General features: G+C 38.1%; 1 protein-coding gene across 1 annotated transcript in view; it reads left to right on the forward strand.

The window, feature by feature from the left end:
* The first annotated feature begins 880 nt into the window (after positions 1-880).
* LOC124282919 (protein unc-93 homolog A-like) overlaps positions 881-27194 on the forward strand; it is a 158296-nt gene continuing 131982 nt past the window's right edge. The window contains exon 1 of the mRNA XM_046718966.1: positions 881-958. The gene's annotated coding sequence lies outside the window, so the exon portion shown is untranslated. The remainder of the gene's footprint in view (positions 959-27194) is intronic.

A 27194-nucleotide genomic window follows, 5' to 3' on the forward strand; every position in this document is an offset into this window, starting at 1 on the left:
ATTTTTTTGCACCTATCTGCCAAGCATGTTTGTTACTTTAGAATGCGGATTGTGAGAGTAAAACCAGTAATGATCTAGATTAGAACGCCTTCACTAATTATTTTGTACAAATAATCTTCGCTGAAACACAAATGACCATATAATTTCTGAGATTCGAACCTACGATTAACGTGAAGAAACGTCATCCATACGCCTTGTTGAAACAGGAACAGAGAAATATGTTACTGTATTATTATCGAAAAATACTAATCGAAGTCTGTGACATGCCATGTTCCAAAGATCAAGATATTGTCTATACTGAAATAAGCCTGCGCAGTAATGGTGGTTCAAATGTATCCCACAAAGCGTACCAGTGACTTGATTCATTTCTCCCAGTTAGAAATACACTACTTAGAAACAGGACGTCTGAACATACATGTACGTAGTTTCATGTATTTTGATTAGTACAAGATATTGATATCGATTTTGCCTGTATGTCATACATTCATTGAAGAAATATATGTGAACTCAGACATACTTCATTTGAAGTAAATGGATGTTTTATATATTGTATAAAGAATTCTTTCAGTTGGTCGATATGTTATATCAAAAACAATGACAACAAAAACGATGTTGATGGTATTTACGGAAATTCGCTAACCGACCATTAGCTGTGGTTCGTGGGTTGGGAAATACGTGCGGTCTGTAAAATCTGACGTAGAGTCAATATTTTCAGAATGTATTATTACATTAATACTAAGAATATGTATCATATGGGACTAGACTTACGCACTGTCTCCCCTTGCATGACGCTGTAATATGGACCGAATGATGATACAAGTTGAATCATCCTCTGTCTGTTCGCCAACATCGATCGCTTCTCACAGCCTCGATCTGAACTCACCAGTCAATACGACCTTGTTATTAGGCCATGGTCACTGAAAGCAGACGACTTCCTGTTCCTACCAAACGATATCCGGTGAGTAACCCACCTCAATGCACCCCTTTGTTTGAGGCAGCTTCTGGCCGACAAAAGCGGGATTGTTTTAAAATCTTCCACACAAATGTCGACTGGAAGCAACTGACACACATGGACTCACGATTCATATCAATCGATATCAGTGTTGTAACAGCACACTCGTTTTTGCTACTACCACTACAGCAGACACGTTATGTTTTATGCATGTGCTCCCACGTTATCACCTAGTCGTATTGTTCTGGTTTGGCTCAATTCGTCAACTGTATGTGCTAGGTTATGTCAATAATACCCGTTTCCTGTTTCGCTACGAAAATAGTATCAGAGTTCAGGACAGTTCGCCTGTCAGTTTTGGGACAGCGTTCTAGTGAATTAAGACCAGACATTGTGTGCAAATCCACATGAATTAATCCAATAACATAGCCCCGACCAGTCCAAAGAACTAATCTAGGAATCTCACGGGTAGTGCTGCCTCTTAGCGTTTGGTTCAACGAGTAGAGATTCCATTCAATCGCCATCTATTCAACGTCTTGGATCAATAATCGCTTGTGATGTGTGTATTCTGATAATATATTCAGCGTATTTAGAGCATCGTCATGGGTTTCTTAGATCATACGGAACTATCACGTGGTATAAAGACCGTGTTTTCTGAGCAAAGAGTTGTGAGCTGACTGCAATGATTTAACGAAACGCTACATACCATGAATATAAACGTGTCTACATGTATGTCTTAGGCTCGGATGATATACTGTATATATCAACAGAGCGAGATATCATCGAATGACATAATCTCATTGCATGAGGATGTGTCAACGGCCATTGACATCCTTTAGCGCACTTTAGCCATGACTGTCATGGTTTATGATTTTGAAGGTACTTGTATTCCCTGTACTGAACAGACACTCGGTATTTAACAATATTTACGTAAGGACGATAACCGTGTCACACTGTTATTCATGGGGCAACTACCTGTAATGGTTTTGAGTGAAACTGTTCATATCATCACACGTTGCTTCAAACCTTAGTATAAGAGGTACACTAAATTCAGATTACAAACTACATAATGTGAATAAATTAATAATTATACATATACACACACTACCACTAGCGAACACACACACACACACACACACACACATACAACACAAAGAGTGCACGTACATACATACAGGCACGCACACGCACGCACGCACACTTACACACATGCATGCATACACACATACATACATAGATACATACACACACGCATACATACATACAGACATACATACATATGTATGTTACATACATACGTATGTATGTAACATACATGCATGCATGTACACATGCACGCACGCACGCACATACATGCATGCATACATACATATGTATGTTACATACATACATATTCTTTTAGGAACGCAATGTCTATAATTGGATGACGACTATGCTTCATCTACAACCAAACCGTACATTCAGTAGACATTTCGGTGAATATAAAGTGACAAATTAATAATTCATCATTCTCGGTCACAATGCAAGATGTTTCAGATGCATGTTCGTATGCACTCACAGTTGTTCGGTATCCGCTAGCATATGTTCTTTGCTTTCTAGTGACATGTTAGGACCATGTATCCCTAACGCTTCTGACTGCTTGGTGCAGAGTTGTCTCCCTTAGACGTAACAAAAACCTATGAACGTGGTTCGAAAAAAGGTTACATTGAATTCCGTTTCTTATCAAGTTTGCTTCTGCACCAAGATCGTGGATTTCATCAAATTAGTAAACATAAGATATATGCCATTCTTGGAGCTTTTCTCTCACATTCATTCGACTAACTGTCGAAAAGTAAAATCCCTGTTTCATGCGGCGTTACGCACTATTCTCTCATATAAGTCTTGTCGGATATCTCCGCGTGCGGTGAATAAATTTAGTTTATAATAGTAAGAACACTTTGAAAGACGTGGTTTGTGCCAACTAGAAATATCACTTTATTTTGGCATACTGTTTAGTATAAAACATGGACGCCTTAACCTGAAGCAGTTTTCGACCATCATTAAGTTAAGTAAGTTGAAATCCTTCGAGACGGGAAGATGTATATGTTTCCGACGGGTCGGCCCTCTCCTAATGGCTCTTCAGCCCAAATTCCTATTCATTCAACTTTATTGAAGAAAAATAATGGAAATTGCCGAAGACGATCAGTTTTCCAGACGATGGCTTTTTAAGTAAAATCCTTTTTTTTCAAATAGGGAGCGTCTCTAAACAAAATTGATTTTATGGCTTAAATTTGCAACCACATGAAAACATCCCAAGGCTGTTCTTTGGAGGTTTCACAACCCTTTCAATCCTATTTGTGTCCAGAATCGATCGTATATTAACAACAGTACCAGTCTGGACAAAGTCTTTCACTTTGATGTGTGCAGCGTGTTTTTATTCACCACCACCTCAACCCCCTAGTTGTACTGCCAGGGGCCTCACTATGTGCCAGGCTTCCACAAGGCGATTGCCTGGAATAGCACAAGCCTCCTGCTTTGTAAATTACAGCCGAGGGACACGTGTAGCCTCACAGGTCCCGTTGTTTTTGCATGAGGAGGGTATTTCTTTATAAAGACACTTTGATGTGTCGGCTAAAAGGAATATAGTGTCCAAGTACTAATTACCGCCTCATCTTTAAGAACTATTCCAGCAAATAGTAGCTCATATTTTCGGGTTGACCATCAGAAAGGTATCAAACATTTGCAACACAATTATGCGGAATGATATGACGTTGGACTCCTTAACTGACACATTTCATGTCTTTTTGTCCTGGGGCAGAGGGTACAGATAAACAACCAGCACGTTTTAATGAGTAAAAAGCTAGTTGTCATGTAACTGGCCGATTTCAAGATAGTAGTTTAAAGTTGTTTCAATCCAGTAATTTCACGATATTTACTGGTAATATCAGTATTATGTCATATGAGGTGTGGTTGTTATTATACATATATATAAACATAAATATAAACAGAATGCCCTTTTCTCCATCATGTTTCGTTCTTCACTCTTCGGGGATATTGTAGCAGTTACAGTTATATGTATGTATGTATGTATGTATGTATGTATGTATGTATGTATGTATGTATGTATGTATGTATGTATGTATGTATGTATGTATGTATGTATGTATGTATGTATGTATGTATGTATATTGTATGTATGTATGTATGTATGTATGTATGTATGTATGTATGTATGTATGTATGTATGTATGTATGTATGTATGTATGTATGTAATAGCAATCACAATTATCAATTGCATACGGCATTTTGGGGGAAACATACCGTAAAAATCAAAATTAAAACCGTCCACTGCATGTCTACCCATAAAACATCTTCAAAGCTCTTCTGAGGCCTTGAACGTTGTAAATCTGACCAAGGGACCTTTGAGCATGAGCATGGGGCCTGCTTTGAAATCTTTGGGGAAAGAGCATGTTCAGTTGTCCCTCAAAAGTTGTTAAATGTAACCACCGGAGACTGGAGCTGCTGGAATATTGCTCAGTACAAAAGGAGAAGTTGACTGTAAGATACTTGACGTCATCAATGTCGCTTGAATTGTATTTATAGTTTGTCAGAACTATATCCGAGCTAGATGGTTTCATTTACGTGATGAATGTGTATGATCTGTAACAATTCCTCCCACGTCGACTAACCGTGATATTACTCTCTGACTCTTTGCGTTTTGATAAGTAATCATCAGCCAGTATAAAGCTGGACATTTACTTGCCCATACATATGTCGAGAACACTGCACTATTATGAAATTACATAAAAGATATATTTTAGTGTGAAGTAACAATGTAATTCATGGCACTGTGAAAACTCGCTTACACACGTGCACATACACACGTACCCCATATGTATGAATAGCATAAATACCATCCAATACACACACACACACAGAGAGACACACATACACACACACACACACACACATACACAGACAGATATCCAGACACGCATATAGACAGACAGGAACATACAAACAAACAAATACATACACGGGTATGCATACATGTATAGACACACATACACAGACACACACTTACACAAACAAATACATAAACACAAATACAGATAGCTCAGACACAAATAGACACAGGCATACACAGACCATAGACACACTCAGACACTGACACACACGCGCGAACACAAACACGGACGCACACATTACAGGTACAAAGACACATACATATACATACATACATACATACATACATACATACATACGTACGTACATAACTACGTACGCACATACATACATACATACATACATACATACATACATACATACATACATACAATGCACGCATGCATGCATGCATTATACAGCATGGACATCACTCATGATATGTGATCGCTCACAGATATATGCATGCATACATACAAACACACAGATATAAATAGATGCACACAGTCGTCTATTGAAAGACGTTTACACTACAACACAAAACATAAACTTGGCTCTAAAGGTCAAATGTGGGTGTGCAAGAGGATTCCGAAAATGGAAACTAGATACTTGTTCTGCGTTTGACAAAGAAAAACAAAAGGTTAAAAAGAGAATGTTTTCCCAAGTTCATAAAATAGTACTTGTTAAACACAACTTTTTTTCTGTTTGGAACTTAAGTACGACAACGACTTACCAATGATGGGAAACACTTCGTTGAAGCTTAGAGGATATGTGTAGTGAGTTGCAATCGATAGCCTTAAAGTTATCTTGCCCCGTTACGTAATATACCTCTGATTCAGCAACTGACTGTTGGCATCCCAAAAAGTGTCTTCATTAGCCTGTGCACGAATAGGGTTTGGACGTTGATTGGAGGAACCGAGATTTGCTGAACTATCAAACGTGTTCTTAATCATCCAATCAAGACATGCTGGAATCCAAATTGTGTTTTTTATTGTGCAATCAAACTCCCAACAAGCTGCTTAAGAGTCAGGTGTCTAACAACACAGTCACCATGCAGAGGATATTGAAGCCTAGACTGGCCTGGGACAGTCCGTAAATTACTCTCAGTGATAGATGGGTCCATTAAACTTCACATCACGCCTTTACTGAGCGATCCCTGCTTACGAATGAACCCGTGAAATCAGTTGAACGTTTAGTGGTTCTACCTCTGACAATAAGTATGGTGTTTCCATTTGCCAGAGGAAAGAAGAATAGCCGAATCTTCATATGCTTAGCATGGCGAGATAGAAATGTCAGGCAGGCATTTGAAGTGTATAGGGCCATATGGATTGGCGTACCTCGGATACCATATTGTCTGCAGCATTCGGACAAATGTCATGCAATAAATGTCAAAGATAGCATTCTGAGTAAGATATGAAACTCTTCACTTGATATGACTTTAAGATATTGTGACATGGCCGTATGTAATTGCTGTACATGCATACAGGTAAGATTACCCCCATCACTGATGATGTGATCGTACTGGGAATGGTGTTTAGCTTTTATGCCATTTCGTGAAATGATATTCATACTAACTGGAATTCACTTGAAATTGTTCCTTCGAACAAATATCATACAGCTATCTATACTGAACAATTATACTAGGAGTCTTTCATATATTTCTTTTTGTTTAGGATATAATTTCGTGGTCTATGCAATTAAGCCCACGATACTTTATCAGTGATATGTTAAAAGGGTTCATATACCATGGAGGTCTAATGCGCCGCAGTTTAACATGTAGAGTTGCGCCCCTTAGCGTTATCGGGATCTGCTGATTTGAACTTCAGCTTCGCCCTGATTATGTTCCCTGATTATTCCACACCAGTTTGTGGGTGTCACCAGGTTGGTAAAAACCTGCAACCAGGGCTACTGGATTTAATCACACACTTCTTGCATGAATCCACAAAAGTTAAACATAATTTGTATTTTGAGCCACCACTTTCATCAATACAAACAATAAAAATGCGAAATTAAGAATAGGCTGTGTCTATAATACAGTTGCATCAAAACGTGGTTAAACCCAAATCGTACAACAACAAAAAATTGTTTGCTATTTGCCTACCAGTTACATAATGGTCTGTGTAACATTGTATTGTATGTACAATTTCGGAAAGTTACTGAAGGGCAGAGTCAGCTGATAGTCCATCCTCAGCGTTATCAGTTACGAACGATTCATCAACGTGCCACCAAAGACTTGTTTTCGGTTCCGAATTTGTAGGACTCTTGATAAGATCTGCAGTACCAACACTCCCTCAGACATGATGATCAATCTCTCTAAAGAGATGCTGCTGCCTCTGTTTGGTCGTAATGGCTCGAAGCGTCCCGTACGTTCCTTGTAATCATGAGAAGATAATTTCGAATATCATTCCAGCCCCTGGGGAAGACGCACCAAACAGGTCTTCCTGAAACCAGGACTCGTATGATGAACCAGACACTGTCTCTGTTCTGTCAATTACTGAAACATCGGAATGAAAGTACATATTGGTATATATGATTAATATTGATATTTACGAACTCGTTGACTAATTAAATAAATGATACGCTTGCTTTATAAGGTACTGATGCCGGATTCGATGGTGTACATCAGGATTTAAGTAATCATTTGCCTCATCTACGCATGATATGTGATCATGATAACATTTTTCATTACATTGATGCCACCCTTTATGCATCTGTATGCAACATCATGTTTATTTACATAAACAACATAAACTGTCAACGCAGGATAATAACCATTCTCAATTATTCGCCGTATTGGGCAAAATTGGGTGTAAACTACAGTTATTATTCAACGATGTTGCCTTTTTTATGTTGCGTCTTCCAATGTATACACATAGCTTGTACTTTATACACTTCCAATCATCGTAGCCTAGTATTTAAGTGCCAGTTCGGCTTGCCTCGATTCCCACAGGGTTTGAATGCGTGACGCCAATTTCTCCTACCCCTCGACGCAAGATTGCTGGAATATTGCTAAAAATAATGTAAAACGACACTGACTAGTATATTCCAGAAGGCTTGTTGCACTATGTTCACTGAAAACAACACTCTCGTTTTTGATATAATAAGTTGTATTGGTATATACACCAGAAACGAGGCAATATGTTCATTGCTTTACACCTCGAGAAGTCACAATGACTGGTCTCTACTATCTGCCGAAACCGATTTTATTGGATGTCAATCAAAACAGTGGTGAAAATCATATAAACGGACCACTGAAAATCTGTGTCGATGTCAGGTGTTCTCGAAGACGGAATGTGTGCCCATCCCAACACCCCCGCTCACATTATTTGTATATAATTGTATTTTTTTTGTTGGCTAACGGCGATCATTTACAGTCCTGTCATGGAGCAGCTGTCTGTAAATAATCAGCTATGTAGCAGACAGTACAGTGACAACATAGCTCGTTTATTGATTTTTTAGAAAAAACACCCAACCTAAACACGTTACAAGGATTTTGTGTTATGTCTGTTGCGTACAAGTGCAGATTGTCTCTTAAGCATGCATGCATTCGTGCAGTGTATGTATGTATGTATGTATGTATGTATGTATGTATGTATGTATGTATGTATGTATGTATGTATGTATGTATGTATGTATGTATGTATGTATGTATGTTTGTTTGTGTGTGTATGTATGTATGTATGTATGTATGTATGTATGTATGTATGTATGTATGTATGTATGTATGTAGGTTTGTTTGTGTATGTATGTATGTATGTATGTATGTATGTATGTATGTATGTATGTATGTATGTATGTATGTATGTATGTATGTATGTATGTATGTATGTATGTATGTGTGTGTATGTCTGTATGTGTGTATGTGTATGTATGTATGTATGTATGTATGTATGTATGTATGGATGGATGGATGGATGGATGGATGGATGTACTTGGAATACAGTATGTGTACTTTCAGGGCGAGAGCCAAAACCGGGCAAATGTCCAAGCAGGAAATGACGCTCAGAAACCTACTGGCAAATGATTTGAAAATAGAATTAACCTCATATAACAGACAACGAATTAATTCATTGAAGCACCAGACATTTAATAGTGATTGGTGTGTTTGTAGGGTGTCAGATATGTCATCATGAATTCGTTGATCTGATTGCCAAAGGTTATTGATGTTTCAGACACTGACATAATATATAAATCAGACATCTGATTCCCAATTAGAAGGGGTATTGGTTACCATATAAGTGGTATCAGTATGTTGTGGGTATAACAGTGACGTATCATTAATTCTACGAAGATTTATAAGTCACCTGCAATTATCTCGTAACTAAACTTAACAAAGGAGATCACTGTGAAGCTATACAAAAAATGTACAAGAATATCAATGTTTTGAAAGGATTATGTTTATACATTTTTATATTTTACTTTGAACATGTGTCAGTTTTTATTGCACACAAAATGTGTGCATTATAATGCATTTTTGTAAATAATGCTACTACTTCGTAGGTTTTGGTAGGGTCGGTGACCCTGGACTTCCAGGAGTAAATTCAAGTATCCTGAAATGCGTTTATCCTGACAATAATTGAGAAAAGATTCCCTATATACCACACATATCTGTGTATTTTTGTACCAAATTGTACATGCATGGCCTTTTCACGTGTGTCTTACGATGATCTGTTATAGTTCAGTTATCACTAAAAATCCAAGCCCCTCCCACTGATTAACCCATCTGAACTAGAAATGAGAGACCACCGATGCTGACGTGAAAATCTGTTTCAAATTTAAATATTTGCTTAAAGATTCAGAGCGTCAAGAACCCTCCGCAAGATTGTATGGCAAGAAGGATGCCAAATTGTGAACATTCCCGTTTTTCGAGCAATATTCCAGCAGCTCCAGCCTTTGGTGTTTACATTTTACAACTTTTGAGGACAACCAAACATGCCCTTCCCGCCAAGATTTACAAAAGTTTCTTGCTCAGAATTTGTTTGTTCAGGGTTCCATCATTCAAGACATTCATAAAGCTTTCACAAGGTGGGAATGCACAGGACATGTCTACATTTGACTCAACAGTGACAAAAAATGTCTTCAATGCAGTCCATTTCTCTCGTGTGTGCACATGAATAATTGACGTGTCTTTGCATGTTTTTGAGACAAGTACCACCGGTCGTGTAGGATACGCTCTCCTTTTTGCGAACATCTGGCATCATTTTCTATTTGGAAGTGATTCACAGACACGTGTTCATGATTATAATGGAAATTGTACAATCGACGCAGCCTTTATCAGAATTTTCTGAGGAATATGAAAAGGATTTGGTTGCTATTTACAGCTCGCTTTATCGCTTACGACAAAACAAATGTGATAAGTGGTTCTAGTTGACTCAGCTGTCACATGTTTGAAATAGAATCTCGGTAAATCATAGCAATGACTTTGACAAACCATTATCCTATTTTGATCCAAAGGAACCTTTTTACGGTGTAATTACAAACAGTTGTACAAATACATCGATGAGCATGAAATACGAGTTCCAATAGGTTTTGGGCAAAACTTTCATTGATTTTGAAGTTATATTTCAGCACAATGAATATTCCAGAATGAGATTCCTTGTCTGCAGCCAAGGGTTCTCATTCCTCACAGCAACCCATTGTAATTGGTTCTGAATGCTGGGTTTCTCCACCCTCTCAGTCACGTCTGGTCAGGCACTTAAAGACCACTGATGTGCATTTCATTACGTCTACGAGACAGTGTCGATGGTTAAGAGTTTCCAGCTGTGAATGTCCAATTCTTAATGAGTGGCTTCTGATACACATCGATTTTCAGCCGAAGGGTGTAATTTGTTAAGAAAGTGGAGGAAATAGTCAATTGAAAAACGCCCATTGAAATAAGATACATTGATCAGTTTCGAGGCAATGCGATGATAGGGAATATGTAACAAAACCTCTCGCTCCAAGGGAACAATATACACTGTGTTATATAAACAGTTAATGTTGACAAAGTAACATTTATTCACATATTTGTAGCCGTGAAAATCCGGTTAGAACTGGTTTGCAGCAACACATGCCTGTCGTAATGGGTGGATAATGGAATCGGGTGGTCGATCACTTGGTTGTGCATGTCATCGTTTCCGAATTGCGAAGTCACTGGATTGCCTGGCCCAGACATGATTATTTAGACCTCTGCCATATATCTAGAAGATCAACACATGTACAAATACAAAACGTCAATGAATAGTCAATCACATTTTTCCAACGAATCAGGAAAGACAGAATATCGGTGAATATTATGTGAATGCATCATTGCGGATGTGATGACACCAGGTGTTCGTGAAAGGCTAAGTACATCCTGCTCTACTGATAGCACTGGCCAGTCAGAGAAATTGCATTGGAACATATCTGGGTCCTTATCAACAGGAAAATGTAACGTAATTTGTCTCCCAAATAGGTTCCTATGAGGACATATACACGCGTTTAATGTACCAATACATACTGCATGTTATGACATTATCCCATCGAAGTATTTGTTGTTATTAGCTCGCGTGTGGAAGGAACATTACATAGGGAGATTGCCTGAAATGGAGATTAAACAATCTCGATGCGGAGAGGCACATGTTTATATGCTATCAAAAAAGTTCGAGAACTGACGTCACGTGGCACTGTTTCAAAATGTGACTTTAAATGTATGGAGATATGTATGGTGCAATATTCAGTTTCCTATAGGACTGGTTTGGAAAGGTGTTGTTCGAAATCTATTAAAATTTATGAGTAAAAACATCCAGCATTTTTTTTTACAGTCAGGCCATGCTTTTTCTACGTCGTTTTCAAAGAGCGTCATGTGACTCTTGCTCAGATGTTGTTTAATCGAGACTACAACATGCAAGGCTTCGGTGAGGTGAGGTGAGGTGAAATTGGGTTTAACGTCATGCTTGAGAATATTTCGCACATATGACGACGTGCCTGCGTGTGTATGTGTATGCACGGCTGCTTGTACAAGCCCAGACTGAAACTGGTTTTATAGTGCTAGCCCACTGAGATACCATGCCGCAGTGAAGCATTAATACCCCACTCAGACACATTTTACTGACTCCGAGCCGACCAGTCCTTGTTGTACCCATAAATGCCGAGCGCCAGACAGGGACCAACAAGTACCAAATTTTAATGTCTTTTTGTATGACGCGGTCGGGGATCGAACCCGCAACCTTCCGCTCTCCGGGCAAGGCTTCGGTAAATGTTTCGGGGGTCTTATGGCCGATCGGAGAACATTTCCTTATTTGATGCACAACCAAAATGATGTCTGATGCAGTTCCTAAACTTTACCAGAACTATATTTCCGGGTTTTCTAGGCTAACATTTGATTTGCTTTTGCATCGGGTTATGATGGTTGCAACTGGGGGCAGGATCTGGTCACCTTTTCATGAACACCTGGTATGGCCATTATGTTATAGTGATTAAAACAATATGTTCATGATACCGCCCGAATCATACAACTGACTCGAGATTTCTTTTGAATGAGGAAAGGGATTTACCTCTGTTATCAAGGAAGTCAATATACATAATGACATTTAACGACATCGAAGTACACACGAATACGCATGCATACTTATATACACACACGCATTTAATCACAAATATACCAAATGTTCCAAACACGGAAGTGGTACACATTTCGTTATCGTGACAAATTAGTAGACGTGATCAAAATCGTGCTACTTGAACATGTTTGAAATAGAGAAAGAGATTGCAGTTTCTGAGCACAAATAACTCCTTATAGATCCCTGCAATCACCTGATATTTGTAAATGTAATTTGACGCTTAGTGTTATTAATTGAATACTATTCATATAATACAATATAATGATAAAAAGAAAACATATTCAGATCGTGACTTTGTTGTCTCTGACGACGTCGAATAATGACAATAATGGTATTTCAAGAATATTATATTATATCTAGTTTCGTTCCTAAGACAACAAATTGAATATGACGATTTTAGAAACTTCACTAGATTGTGAGCAATGTCTAAAAGATAAAAAATAATTTGATTACGAGGTATATTTCAAAACAATATTTGTTAAAAAATCTGTTTAATAATCGATCAAGTTAATTTCGTTTCAGAATTATACAGTAAATGATGAAACAAAAACGACAAAACCCTTTCAAAATACATAAAACATCTCTGCTAAAAGTCAATTGTAATATCATGAGCATGTGTTTGTGTGTTATTCTTGTTTGTATGTTTAACGTGTCTGGACTACACAATCCAGTGATTGAGATCATGAGATACGATGATAGAGCATGCTTTATGAATCACTGTTAAATTGATATAACATTAGGTGAGCGTGTGTTGCTCCAGAGGTAGCACCCGTCATACATATATGGAACGGCTAGTCAATTGTATAGCTGAAAAACATTCGGCAATGTATGGCACGTCAAAATAGAGAATTGCAAACATCATTTTTATCCCTGATGCATTACATTTTGAAAATTGTCCTCTACGTGTCCACCATCAGACATTTTTTAAAAGCTTTACTGAGGTTTTGTATGTTGTAACATTGATCGAACAACTCAACAAGAGTCGCATGACGCTCTTTGAAATTTTGGTTTAAAAAAAAGCGCGATTGTACCTCAAAAGTTGTGTAATGTAAACTACAAAGGCTGGAACTGGTAGAATATTGCTCCACATGAAAGTAAAATTGTTTACTGGAAAGCTGAAATCATCCCTTCTGTTAAACAGCCATGTGTAGATATTCTGTCTCCCTCTTTACGCATTGATCTAAATATGAAAAACACGAGACGGTCTCATTTGCTTCCTTTGTTTCAAGTTCAGGTGGGTAAATTAGTGGAAGGGAATTGGCTACTTGATGGTGATATGATCCTGAAGGTTGAGTTAAATTTCTTTGCCTGATTACCTTGTTTCGATTTTGCCAACCCGAGCAGAAATTCTGATTCGTAAGCATAAAGAAAGAGATCCACAAAGAGGGGAGCACAATTGCTGTTCAGCAAAATGTTTTACCCCAAAATATTACATAACTGTTATCAGTGAGGAAGTCCAGCATTTCACAAAGTGTCCCCTCAGTAAATTTCAAATTGTCTTGAACCGCTGTAGATGGATATGAAAGTATATCTGTGTTCACCACTTGTGTTAACAAATGCCCACGGATCAAGGAATGAAGTTTGTCAAGTGGGAAAGTGGTATTTCGTTTGATTTCATCTAGACCATATTTGTTCAATTTCAGGACACAGGAATGTGAAACTGATTTGATGTAAAGGGCTTCTCATACCCGACGTAGGATAAGTATGATTTTGTGAACGCCATCCGATATCTAGGAAAGTTTTCGCGTATTTTCTCATGTGCTTAACGACGCGTTGGTTATTTGTGACGATTTGGAATGGTCATTGTGATTATAAAAGATACGAAGAACAGTACTTACTTGCGTAAACAGTTCCTACATCCCAATCAATGTATATTATATATCATGGTTCAAAGTAAAGGAAATATTAAAATTCTGAACTGTGACGTGTATCTGTGTACGATATGAAGTAAACTTTCATTCAATTTTTAACTGTTGGAACATTATACCGGTTTTATAGTGCTTGCCGACTTAGATACATGTGGCAGTATAACATGAAAACCCCACACTGACACTTAATACCGATCCCGTGACAACCTGTCTTTGTTTTATTCCCACTAATAACGAGCGACGGGCAGGGCAACATCAAGCACCATCTTTTAGCGTTATGACGTAACTAGAGGATCGAATGACCGACCTCCCAGTTCCTCGTAGATACTCGGTACACTCAAGTAGTTCTATAACAAGCATATGTTGAGTTTGACAATGACAGAACATGACCATCTTAGGTTACTGGACTGTTCCTGGTCCTAGACGTGTCTGGGAGATTCCTATTAAACTGAATGACAGATGTGGACAAAATTCAATATGTATACACAAGACACAATTTCATCTCAAGGAATGAAACGTCACATGATGGATTTGAAACATATCAGTTCTGTGCATATTTAAATGCTTCCTGTCTCTTATTTTGCAAAGCTCTTATCAGAAGCAGTATCGGCTTGAATATTCCCCGAAATTGAAAACGTGGAAATGTTATGAAAACATAAAATCCTAAAGGGAAAAGAAAAACTTGCGACTTTTGAAAAAAATATTGATTCACCGAAATGTATCTAATTCCAGTAGAAATGTATTTCTTCTCTGCGGGAATCTATCATCCTGTCAATTCCACTTTTTAATCTAAAAACAAACTTTTAAAACGAAAAAGTTCGATGATAATGGAAACTAGGAATATAATGTGTTCTGTATTGACGTAATGCAGCTTTCACGATATAGGAAGACGTTGGGACCAAGAACTGATGTCTCCACGTCTTCTTGCGCCTGTTGTTAATGTTTGATTCCCAGGAGTGAATGTCTCAACTGCAGTCATTGCCAAATTGGTAACAACAGAAGAGATGAAAGCTACCAACCATTTCCAGCATCCTACGCATTCTCAGTTCAAACTATGTAAGAGCATGTCTTCATGGATCACTATCAAAGAGTGATGATACCAGATGTTCGCTAAAAGGTGAAAATTATTCTTTCCAGCACCGGAGAGCATAAGCTAAATTTGTAATCTAGAGTTTAAAATTTCCGTGAAAGATAATACTCCCTTCCTTTCATGATGAACGTCTACCACGAAATTTCAATTGCTGTCGAATGTTTTTGAATCATTTATTCTTGGTTTTGTACGGATTACAAAAGTACAACACATGTATAGCTTTCTAAACATCAATGTTAGCATTTTCAATTCATAAATGCCTTCATGTCCAGATTTTCCATCCTTCCGCTGCAAAAAGGCTAGAAACATTTAAGTTCGATTGTCAATACATCCAGAACTAGATGTTGACAATATGGTCAAGTCCCCTCTTCCAGTGTTAGACCCGTGAAGGTCCGGGTTAGACTATTGGCCTTCAGTAACCCATGCTTGTCGTAAGAGGCGACTAACAGGATAGGGTGCTCAGGCTCGCTGACTTGGTTGACACATGTCATCGGTTCCCAATTGCTGGTCCAGACTCGATTATTTACAGACCGCCACCATATAGCTGGAATATTGCATAGTGCGGCGTAAAACTAAACTCACTCACTCACTAAAATTCAGAGTTATATTATGAACAAACCTAGCTCATTTATTCAGCATTATTATTGACAAGATATCATTATATATTCACTTATCATGTTCTCATTTTATTTTAATATGATATTAACTTAATGTTCTTCTCTTTTTATATAACGTTTGATCACAGGTGTGTGTATGTTGATTTGAGGTGTAACGTCAACTCAACAAAAAGTGTTCTATCAGTCAAAAACGAACTTGCGTGGATGCAAAATGTCTAAACTTGATTAATATCAGTTTATGTAAAACACAGATGTAATTTATATATATATATATATATATATATATATATATATATATATATATATATATATATATATATATTCCGTAAAATCACTAATCTGCCTTTTGAACTCACCCGTCAAAGGCGGAAAGGTGTGAGCCGCGCTGGTTTGTTAATTGGATCAGTTTGCTACACCAATCAACTTCTCATTGACTGACTTCGGCTTATGTATACAAGATTGCTGTTGTTTGAATCTCATGGGACCAAATTTTCTGCTCGAGTCATCGTGTGTATTTATGAGACGAATTCGTGTAACCGGTATTCAAATGATGACAACTATAACAGGGAATGGTCGGGACCGACAGGTACTTCGAGTTATGTATAATATTCGAGACACCGGCATTCGACTCATCGGGATTTGACTGTATATATATATACATATAAATGAAGTATAATCCACCCTATTGTTATACTCAGCCATTTTGAATTTTTTCGTATTACATGTATATGAAGGAAAACGCAATACATGTACTGAATAAGTGATAACGCTCATTGTTGGTTGACAGAATAAATAAGATGCTAACAATGAGAATCGCAGCATATCAGTCTGCGTTGTGTACATAGATAGTCGTGGGTACCAATCCCAATCTCCCTTGCAGGACCTAAGTCACTATTCACCTTGGTTTTTCTCCACTGACTCAGTATAACTAAAATGCCCTTTTTAGAATTGCTTCCTGAGTACTCTTTCTTGGTGAGGTAGGGTAGCCAAGTAGTTAAAGCGTTTGCTCAGCCCGCTAAGTCTCGGTTCGACTTTCTACATGAAAAGCGGTCAATGTGTTAATGGTGAAAGGAATAATGTGTTTGTTCCTTATTCCTTATTGACAATGACTTTGTCAAGTATGAGGATAGAAAATTTAAACAGTTTTGAGGTCTCGTCAAAGGCCACTAACTGTACATTTCTCCAAACTGATCTGTATCTCCTGTGCATACTGTTATGAGGCAGTGTTATACGTTGTGCAACATTGGGGGCCCTGGTATGCTATATTTAGACTTGTACCAGATTTGGACAGAGTGATTTGGAAAGTGCTTCAAGTAGCTTATTCCAGAATCATCTGCGTTAGAGAGCATAGGTGCAATTTTCTGGCATCTTGTTCTTGTGAATATAATGAGGGCTGGCTATTGCCTTTCATCTCATGTTACATCTCGATCCACAAGAAGAATAACATTGTATGTAATAATAATATCCCGGACACTCTCTTTCCAGCCCTTTCTTGATCACTGTTGCTGAGAGGTACATATTAACACCATTGTCTTTATTGCTTGTATTACTGCTCTTGCTGTATATTACCACTTATTTGTACTGCCACACAATCTAGTACTTGCATAGTGACACCTTGTATTGATTTGTGAAGTTAGTTAAATTTAGAATACAATTGCTAATTATATCACACAATTTTGTTGTCTGTTGATTTAGGGTTATGGTTAAAGCGTCCGCTCGTCACGCTGAAGACCCGGGTTCGATTCCCCACATGGGTACAATGTGTGAAGCCCATTTCTTGAGTCCACCTCCGTGATATTGCTGGAATATTGCTTAAAGCGGTGTAAAACCATACTCACCCACTCCTTTACTGACTGACTATTTACTTTCAACGAATGGTATTCTTGACTTGCTAAATCAGGTAAAAAGCGTTGTCATTGTTTTCCCCCATCTTTATCAGTTGTAGATGGCCTCATGTCTATTGTAACATGTAAAACGTCTGTGCAAATGAAAACGCAGTTTTGACAAAATGTATGTTCAGGAATAGATTCCATTTGGTGTAAAGGGTGAAATAGCTGTGAAAATAGTATCGAAGTTGTGACTTGATCCCTTCATATTTCTTATTGAGTCAACATTTTGAGGTTGAGCCGAACATCAAATAACTCAGGTACCTTCAGCTTCGACACAAATGTGCTTGGCTGGATGGTAATTTTCGTACTGATGTGTACAATAGGGGTGATTTCAGTTTCTAAAACGAGAAAGGATTGACGATGTTACTTTCCCCTTTATTGGAAGAATATAGCATCAACTCCCGCTTATTCACATTTCATGCAAGTTTTCATTATATTCACAAAATAACCCTTCGATCAAAGGGCTGGTTAAGTCAGTCCGGAAAATATTTTAGGAATTTTATAGATATGTCACGTTGGTTGTCAACGTGCTATTCTCAGCTATGATCTGCCTCCTCACTCACTGGTACCTTTGTAATGAGGAAGAAGTTAATGCTTCTGTTAGGACAGAACATACTTCACCTTTTAACGAATACATGGTGTCATCGCTGATTTTCAGTGATCCCTTCAAATAATTTTCATCGCTACTTTTTGCCTTTTAGGGCATGAGGTTTCTGTTTCGGTACATATTCAAGATTGATCATCCTACAGTGTTGACATTTCGAATTAACAAAGTATGGAGAGCATTTCTGGTTTGCACGCATATCTGCTAAACTCGGAGTAAAAACACACCCACTTACTCTTTCCTGAAGGTTCGCGTCGTTTTTGTTGGGAGGATACATGTCAGTGTGATCTTTTTACTTGAGGTTTTTTCATCTGGCATCACGAACAATGTCTATGGTTAATATCCAGGATGCCCTCACAACGTGTTTTAATGCATGTTTGTAACATTGGGGAAGAAACGTTTACTTCCAACAACTAAGTGTATTATGTCCAAGATATTTTTATGGATTAAACTTATTTATAATTTCCCTCACCACGTTTCGAGACCATTCCTGGTCCCTTCATCAGGTGAACTGACAGTTGGGACTATCCAACTATATATAGTCCCAAACTGTCAGTTCACCTGATGAAGGGACCTGGAATGGTCTCGAAACGTCGTGAGGGAAATTATAAAGAAGTTTAATCATAAACATATCTTGGACATCAATGTACAACTTCTAAATGCCACTGAAAGACATCATAAGTGTATTATGTCCGAAAAAACATTTGACTCATGTATTATGAATAGTATTAATGGCATAAGAATAATCAAGTTACAATAATAACAATAATCAGTTGCAGGTTTGTCTATTCTTTGAAGTGTGTGTTGTACTTACGTGTACGTGTCTTGACAGAACCATCACTGCTGAAGGCGACAATTACTGCCAGCTGAAAAAGAACAATTCCAAAAGACAATGACAGAAGACCTCAAGTCCTCGATCTGAAACAAGTTTTATAAAAAGCGATGCAATTCCCTATTTTGACTTGAACCACACGTCCCGATTTATTTTTCAAGTGAACAATTGACTGGACTTTGTATACTACCCATCAAAAGTTTAGACTCACCTAAAGCTCTCACTATATGGTATGTATATACCTATGGTTACATCGAAGATAAATTTCAAACTTCAAACCTTATGCAGATGAATTGCACGAGGATCATGCATCAAATTGGTGAAAAGCATATGCAACTATTGTGCGTGTGAACAGCTACGTATGGGTGTAAAGTTTGTTAAGAATTTGCAACTTTTTACTGAGTTTCATCATTTTTTTCAACGTTACAAATGTGTTTTACAATACATCAGTTCATGTGTAAACAGTACTTTTAAACAGTATGGAATATTTTGCAAAGTCAATTTGAGAACAGTTGACTGAAGAAAGTGGCTACATTTACACTAGCGAGTCTAAACTTTTGATGGGTAGTATATATGTGTATGACGGGTACCACCAATAGAGCAGGATACTCTCACCTTATTGCAAACACCTGGTGTCACTAATATTTGGATAGTGATTCATAAACACCTGACCCGTGAAGGTCCGGGTTAGAATGAACCTTCAGTAGCCCATGCTTGTCGTAAGAGGCAACTAACGGGATCGGGTGGTCAGGCTCCCTGGCTTTGTTATCACATGTCATCGGATCCCAATTGCGAAGGTCGATGCTCATGCTGTTGATCACTGGATTGTCTGGTCCAGACTCGATTATTTACAGACCGCCGTCATATAGCTGGATTATGCGGCGTAAAACTAAACTCACTCACTCACTCATAAACACCTGCTCATGATAAAGTCAAAATTGTAATATCGAATCTGCTTTTAGCAGATATTTCTTACCGATGTGGAAAGGCTTATATTTACAATGTTACCACCGTTTAAATCACAAGTCCTGTACATATATCACTTTCCATTTAGGCATTGAAATATTCCTATGTAATGAAGATCTTGCCAATAAATTTTCAGTTCCATATTGCCTGCCGCATTGGCGAAGCCTTCCATACGTAGGGACTGCTGACGAGCAGAGGATACTGGTCATCAAATCAAAAGGAAGGTTAGGGATATAGTTAATTAATCGACATGAAAATGACAGCCTATCCAGACAGTGATTACTTTACATTAACTAGGACCACTCGTACGATATTTTTATCTTCTCCGTCACGAATACTGATGCAAGTCTCTGAGCTGAAGATAGATGTACTCTAACAGGTAAAAAAAACATTAGGAACGTCTGCTGATATGTTCTCAGAATATATTTCTCTACCAAGGATTACTGTTACCAGAACTTTGTAATTTAATAACACTTTCGTCATGAAAACCATCGCACCAGTTACTAACTTCACTCTAGTGCACGAAAACCATTACTATTCTCGTTTAAATACACCTTATCGTAATGTATAAGCCATATTAATAATTATGTGTGTTTGAATAGGGAAGACGATAATTATGAGCAGGAGTATAGTTAAGGTAATCAGTAATTCATAGTAATTATTAACATTTATAGATATGGAGATATCATAATATATGGATGTTGGTACAGTAATGTTTAAACAAATCAATGCATGTACGTATCTCTCTCAATTACTAACATTCGACTTATGTCGTGAAACAGTATTTTGACGTCATCACATATTGCATTCACAGCATGAACTGACTCTCTCTCTCTCTCTCTCTCTCTCTCTCTCTCTCTCTCTCTCTCTCTCTCTCTCTCTCTCTCTCTCTCTCTCTCTCTCTCTCTCTCTCTCTCTCTCTCTCTCTCTCTCTCTCTCTCTCTCTCTCTCTCTCTCTCTCTTGACACCTCATTAACTGAAACTTGGACTATCGTTCAGAAGTCCGATATTCGATGGTCTCGAGAGCTACGGAGGTATCACTGTTAAATTATTGCCACGTCAGCAAACATAGATATAATCTTCTATCTGTTGAGATAGCACTATATAGAGGTTGTACCTATCTGCACTGTCCTCTCTTTGCAAAGATTCAAATTGTTAACCTAGCATCTGTTTCAAATGCACAAGGAAGGTCGTTGTGTATCTCCCATTTAGGCTTATGAGTCATTGGGACAGTAATAACAACTGCTGAATATTCCGTTAAAAAAACAACATTTGAAATTTGTCAGACGTAAACTGAAATTTCTGAGAATACATACAGTCAGCGTTTACTAAGTCCGTACTATTCAGGCTGACATATATCAGAGTTTTTTTAACTCTCAATCCATCATTGTATAACAAAAAACTAGTCGTCACAAAACAGCCGGAGCCAAAAGAAATTTGTCAGTTTGATGATTGATGCAAGGCTAGAACAGGAGGCTTTGAGCATTGAACAGACGACTTCGATCGGCAAAAAACTCAGAATGATACAAATTGCTTTTTAATTCGAGTCATGCTGCCTTAATGAACCCCCCTGAGTCAAGGATCTACTTCTGGTCCCCCTCATTCGCTTCGGTAATTTCACTTCACCAATAATGAGATTTTTCCAATGTACGGTTGGTGATTATTTCCAGTGGAAAGATAATCTCTTTCTATAATGACGATCTCGACCTTGAAGAGTTCTGTTTCTGGGAATATTTAAATTTCTTTTGCCTTGTCAAATCTATTTGACGTTGCAGGTTCAACTGTTCAAATTTCCCTGCACGTCAGCTTTTCGTCTTATTGTAATTGTACCTATAATTGAGCGTCATCAACACGTATGTTCAGCTCTCACGTTACCACATGAAGAGGCCTGGTTATATTTAGGAACAAATAAATGTAATTCCGATACAGGTTAAGACTTTTGTAAAGGTCAACGAGAGCAAAATATCGTTAGAAATTCAGCTTTTATCGATCTCTTGTTCTTCTTCTGCGTGTCTGAAATGATCATGCTTTAAAACGAGACAATGCCTATGAAATGTGACGTTAATTACACGCCACATCAACATTGCGTCTTGATTTAGAATGTAATTTCAAATTTTGATAACTTTTCAATAGTGTCCGGTTCATGTAAACATGTATACACCCGAATATAGGATATATTACGCTGCTAGGTTACGGTACAAACACTGACGTCACTGATGTCCGCGTGATTACTGAAACCTTTATCATCTGGCACAAAGTCAACTATTTTCTTTAGCAATTAAAAATCTTTACATGCGTCATAGCCATGCAAATAAGAGCATCCAAACCTTATCAATAATCATAAAAACGCTTACAATGATTTTCGGCTCTCCCATAAGCATGAGTTTGAAATCACTATTTAAAAGTGATGAGTGTTCCCGAAAAGGTGAGAGTTTCCTGAACTATTGTTCACCCGTCACAAATACACGCAAAGGCAAGTCAATATTAGATTATGGTACAATTGAAAACAGATCTTGCATCGGACTTCATTTGGACATGTCCCTGAACCACATATACATGTATGTCGAAGGTATGGTGTCTACCACTAGATGGATATGCATGACATTACTGAAATACTGTTCAAATGCAATGCCATGCCAAGTTCCTCATGCCGAAGACACGGGCTCGATTCCTCACATGGGTACAATGCGTGAAGCCCATTTCTGGTGTTCCCCGAAGTGACATTCCTGCATTATTTGCTAAAAGCGGCGTAAAACTAAAACTGACTCAATCACTCATGCCAACCTCAAGATCACTCACTCACTCACTCACTCACTCACTCACTCACTCACTCACTCACTCACTCACTCACTCTCACTCACTCACTCTCACTCACTCACCATATCTAATCCATATGCACGTTGGCAACCATATTTTCAACATGTAGTGTTTGTTGATGTTGATCATGTTGGGACCATATGACAAAACTGTAATCGTTAGTAAATATCTATGAAACCATCACATTATGAAATCCGCAACGTATTGGACTTCTGAAGCTCTTGTTATTAGTTTTAACTTTCCACGCTAGTTTTAATTCTAATTATGATATTCTAGTTGCTTTACTGTCCTTCGTCGACAGGTTTTTAAAATATAAAAATATTCCATTTCAATGTCAAATATGTTTTCGTCACGATATGGCTGCAATATTGCCGATGTGACATTAAATAATAACTCACTCACTCACTCACTGCAGCTCTGGTTATTAATAGGCATATTTCCCATGTTAGACCGACGGCAGTGTTGGCATTTAATCGGATCCTTTTACGTGTGCTAGCGTTTGGGTCGTACAAACAGTTATCTTGTTTTGAAGCTGCATGTGACAATACGTTTTCTAAGACAGTCTTCACTGAACTGCTATGTGACGCCAGGCAACAAACAAGCAAGGGTAGGACCTACTCACCCTTTTACACTTATCAGGTGTCACACATGATCGACAGCGATCCAGTTGTGTATTTTTCTACCGCTATTTGTCCTTTACGCCCATTTGACGGATAATCGAGACAGAGTTTGTTCTGGTTTTGACCTTTAATTATGCTTTATTTCACCTACGTTTGTATTCTACATTTGCAGGTATGTATTACACCAAGCATGTAGCAGTGTCAGAGAGGTTGACATTAAAATGGATTGGATAATGATATGGGTATCATCAAAATCTTAATTAATGTTTTGCTTGATTTAAACTAGGCAGTACATAAAAACTCTTTTTTTTTCCATGTGTATATGACAGGTGCCCGGTGGGGCAGGATTCGCTCACTTCTTCGCGAACAACTGGTGTTATCTCTATTTGAGAGTGATTCATAAACACAAGTTCATTACATAGTCCGAGTCGTACAATCAAGTCGATCTCTGGCAGGGATATGTTTTGAAATGGGAAAGGGGTTTGTAACCATTAAACCAGCTCTTTAATCTAAAAAATAGTGTTTTGACTTCACCTTTTCACTTTCAGCATGTGAAGAATTTCAAAGTTTCACTGTTATTGTGAGGAAGAACACACGATGTAGATTATCTTTGTTTCAGGAAGCTTATGTTGACAGTTCTATAGGCGTGAAGGGTCTTGTGACAATCCTTTCAGGAAGCCTATGTTGACAGTTCTATAGGCGTGAAGGGTCTGGTGACAATCCTTTCAGGAAGCCTATGTTGACAGTTCTATAGGCGTGCCCGTATCTGTAAATGGATATCTATCTCGTTCCGTGCCACCCCTCTGGAGTGCCTACTTAGGGAAGAAATATGTCAAAGTTTGGTAGCGTCGTGATTAACCTAATTTGTTCTTGTGGCTTCGGAAGTACCACGTACCAGTGTGAGAAAATAGGTCATATTCAGCTGATATTCGGTTCAAGACTTTTTTTCGTAAAGGCGACTAACGGGATCGGGCGATCAGGCTAGAATTTGTCTTTAGCAACGCTTGCTTGTCATTAAAAGCCACTAACGGTAGCTGGTGTTCAGGCTCGCTGACTGGTTGACAAATCTCATCGTATTTGCGTAGATCGATGCTCATGCTGTTGATCACTGGATTGTCTGGTCCAGACTCGATTGTTTACACACTGTCGCCATATAGCTGGATTTGGTTGACACATCTCATTGGATCCCAGTTGCGTAGACTTATTCTCATGCTGTTGATCACTGGGTTGTCCAGCCCAGTTTACAGACCGCCGTCAAATAGCTGGAATATTGCTGAATGCGGCGTTAAACAGCAAACAAACAAAGGTAGTGACTCAGATTTCGAGAGCCAACAGTCTTATTCTCATATACGCACTCCGTTTCATGAAAGTTGAAACACCTCACAATGTATATTCCACTCCTTGTGGCTGACAAAACGCTCCATACTGCCACGTGTTGTCTTTTTATCACAGGTGACCTCTCATGTATCTACAATGATAATTTTTCTTTGTTACTAGAATTCAAATGTGGTCCAAATTATCAGACCTGCCTGATATTCAGCGTAATTACTCACGGTTTGCTGATCGCTGATCCATGCCCGAGTTGTTTGGGACTTTAATCCCTTTGGTTTCTTGTCATTAGATACTGTTTGCTTTAATAATATATCTGTTACCTTTAACCAGTGTTTCTGGAATAATCTGTTTGTTAGTTAATGACACCCTGATCACAAGAGCAGAACTCCGTGAAAATTAAAAACCACATGCTCTAAATGATGTCGGATTTCACTTTCTTATGAAAACGGTTCTGGTCACCTTTATGTTGATATTAACATGATATCTGTGACCTTTTCAGTCACAAAAGTGCTTCATCGCGATCTGTGAAGATACTGAATTATTTGATAGACGTATTTCTTCAAGTGGAGTCATGTATTCGTTACTGTCACATCCTACGCATTTGTATATATATCTCAAGGATTCATATAAGAAACACAAACAGTCCAGGTAACAGCAGGTATCCTTGTCTATATCCCACAAATGAAATACATATAAAATGAAGTGATATCCGAAACTTTTTAAAGAAATATGGTAAGTATTATAATATTTCCCCGATAATGTTTTTAATTTTAGGAGGAGTTTTACTGGAACTCCCGACGTTTTCTGAAGCGACAAAGACATATGCTATTGATATGATTAATATGATCTTAAACAAGGTTGACGCAGTTCTCTAAGGACGCTGAAAAAGCGCGTTTGTGTAAGTATCAGAGGGCCATTTGCCATCTAATGGTAAAAAAACGGTTAATAATAGCTCATGTTAAATGACACGCTTATATTTTTAGATCAGTACAAATCAGACAAGGGGGACCTTGTATCTAATCACTGAATTGATCTGAAAGAATTTGAGCAAGACAACATGGTCCGAGTGCTCCATCTTTTTCAAACCATTGCTAACATTTAAAGAACATGAATAAAAATGCCATAATGTGATGGAATGTAACAGCTGTTATAGAGGGAATTCATTATCTTAATAAAATTTGCTAACCATATTCTAAAAGCTATTCAAAACTTCTGAGCTTAGAAAACACTACGTGAAATGTTTTTGCCTATCATTTGGCGACTCGTCCCGAGACAAGTAACATTCACACTGGACAAAGTCAAGCACATTATCAATCACGTAAATGTTATAAAGTTCTCTAAGATGATGGTCTCAATTATGAGCAAACTCAGCTCCGGCCAGTCCATGTGTTATATCTGTCCTTTTCTTTGAACGAAAAGCTACCAAACCACATGTACGTATAACACGTATCATGCACAGAATACTTTAACGTGCTGCATAAAACATATATTTCTAAAACAGACGAACAATTGATCCGCTGAAACTAAATTAATTTAAACAAATTTCTTCCATATACACTCGTTAACCTTCGGTGCTGACTTCGCGGGTTCGAATCCTCAAAGAAATTTAAAAGTGTAAAGAAATTCATTGTCAGTTAAAAGTGTTGAGCAGTATTCCAGCAACATCATGGCAGAAGACACCATCAATGAGTTTCACATTGTACCCATGTGGGGAATCCAAACCCGGTCTTCGGCGTGACGATCGAACACTAACCCCTCGGCTTCACAAAGGCCCCTAACTAAGAATTAGGTTAATTTGTCTACGATCAAGGTCAAAGCAAAGGAAGTCATGCTAGGGTCAGTATATTCGTACCCTTTTTCTAACACCCGGTGTCATGACTGATTTTCCATTCATATACATTTCACAACTATTTGCCCTTCACTCCAAATGGAATCTGTTTCTGAAGATAGTCAAGATTGGGTACTCTTTTGCACTCACGATCTGAGACAGGCTGGCGCTAATTGATGCCACAAAAACAAGTTTCACCTGAAGAACTTGTCAACTTGTGGTCACGAATTCGATAAATGTGTCAATAGCTGAAGGGGAACGGTTGGCCCAAGCATCT

Source organism: Haliotis rubra, unplaced genomic scaffold, assembly GCF_003918875.1.
Source record: "Haliotis rubra isolate DU_JTF1 unplaced genomic scaffold, ASM391887v1 Scf307, whole genome shotgun sequence".
Lineage (NCBI taxonomy): Eukaryota > Metazoa > Mollusca > Gastropoda > Lepetellida > Haliotidae > Haliotis > Haliotis rubra.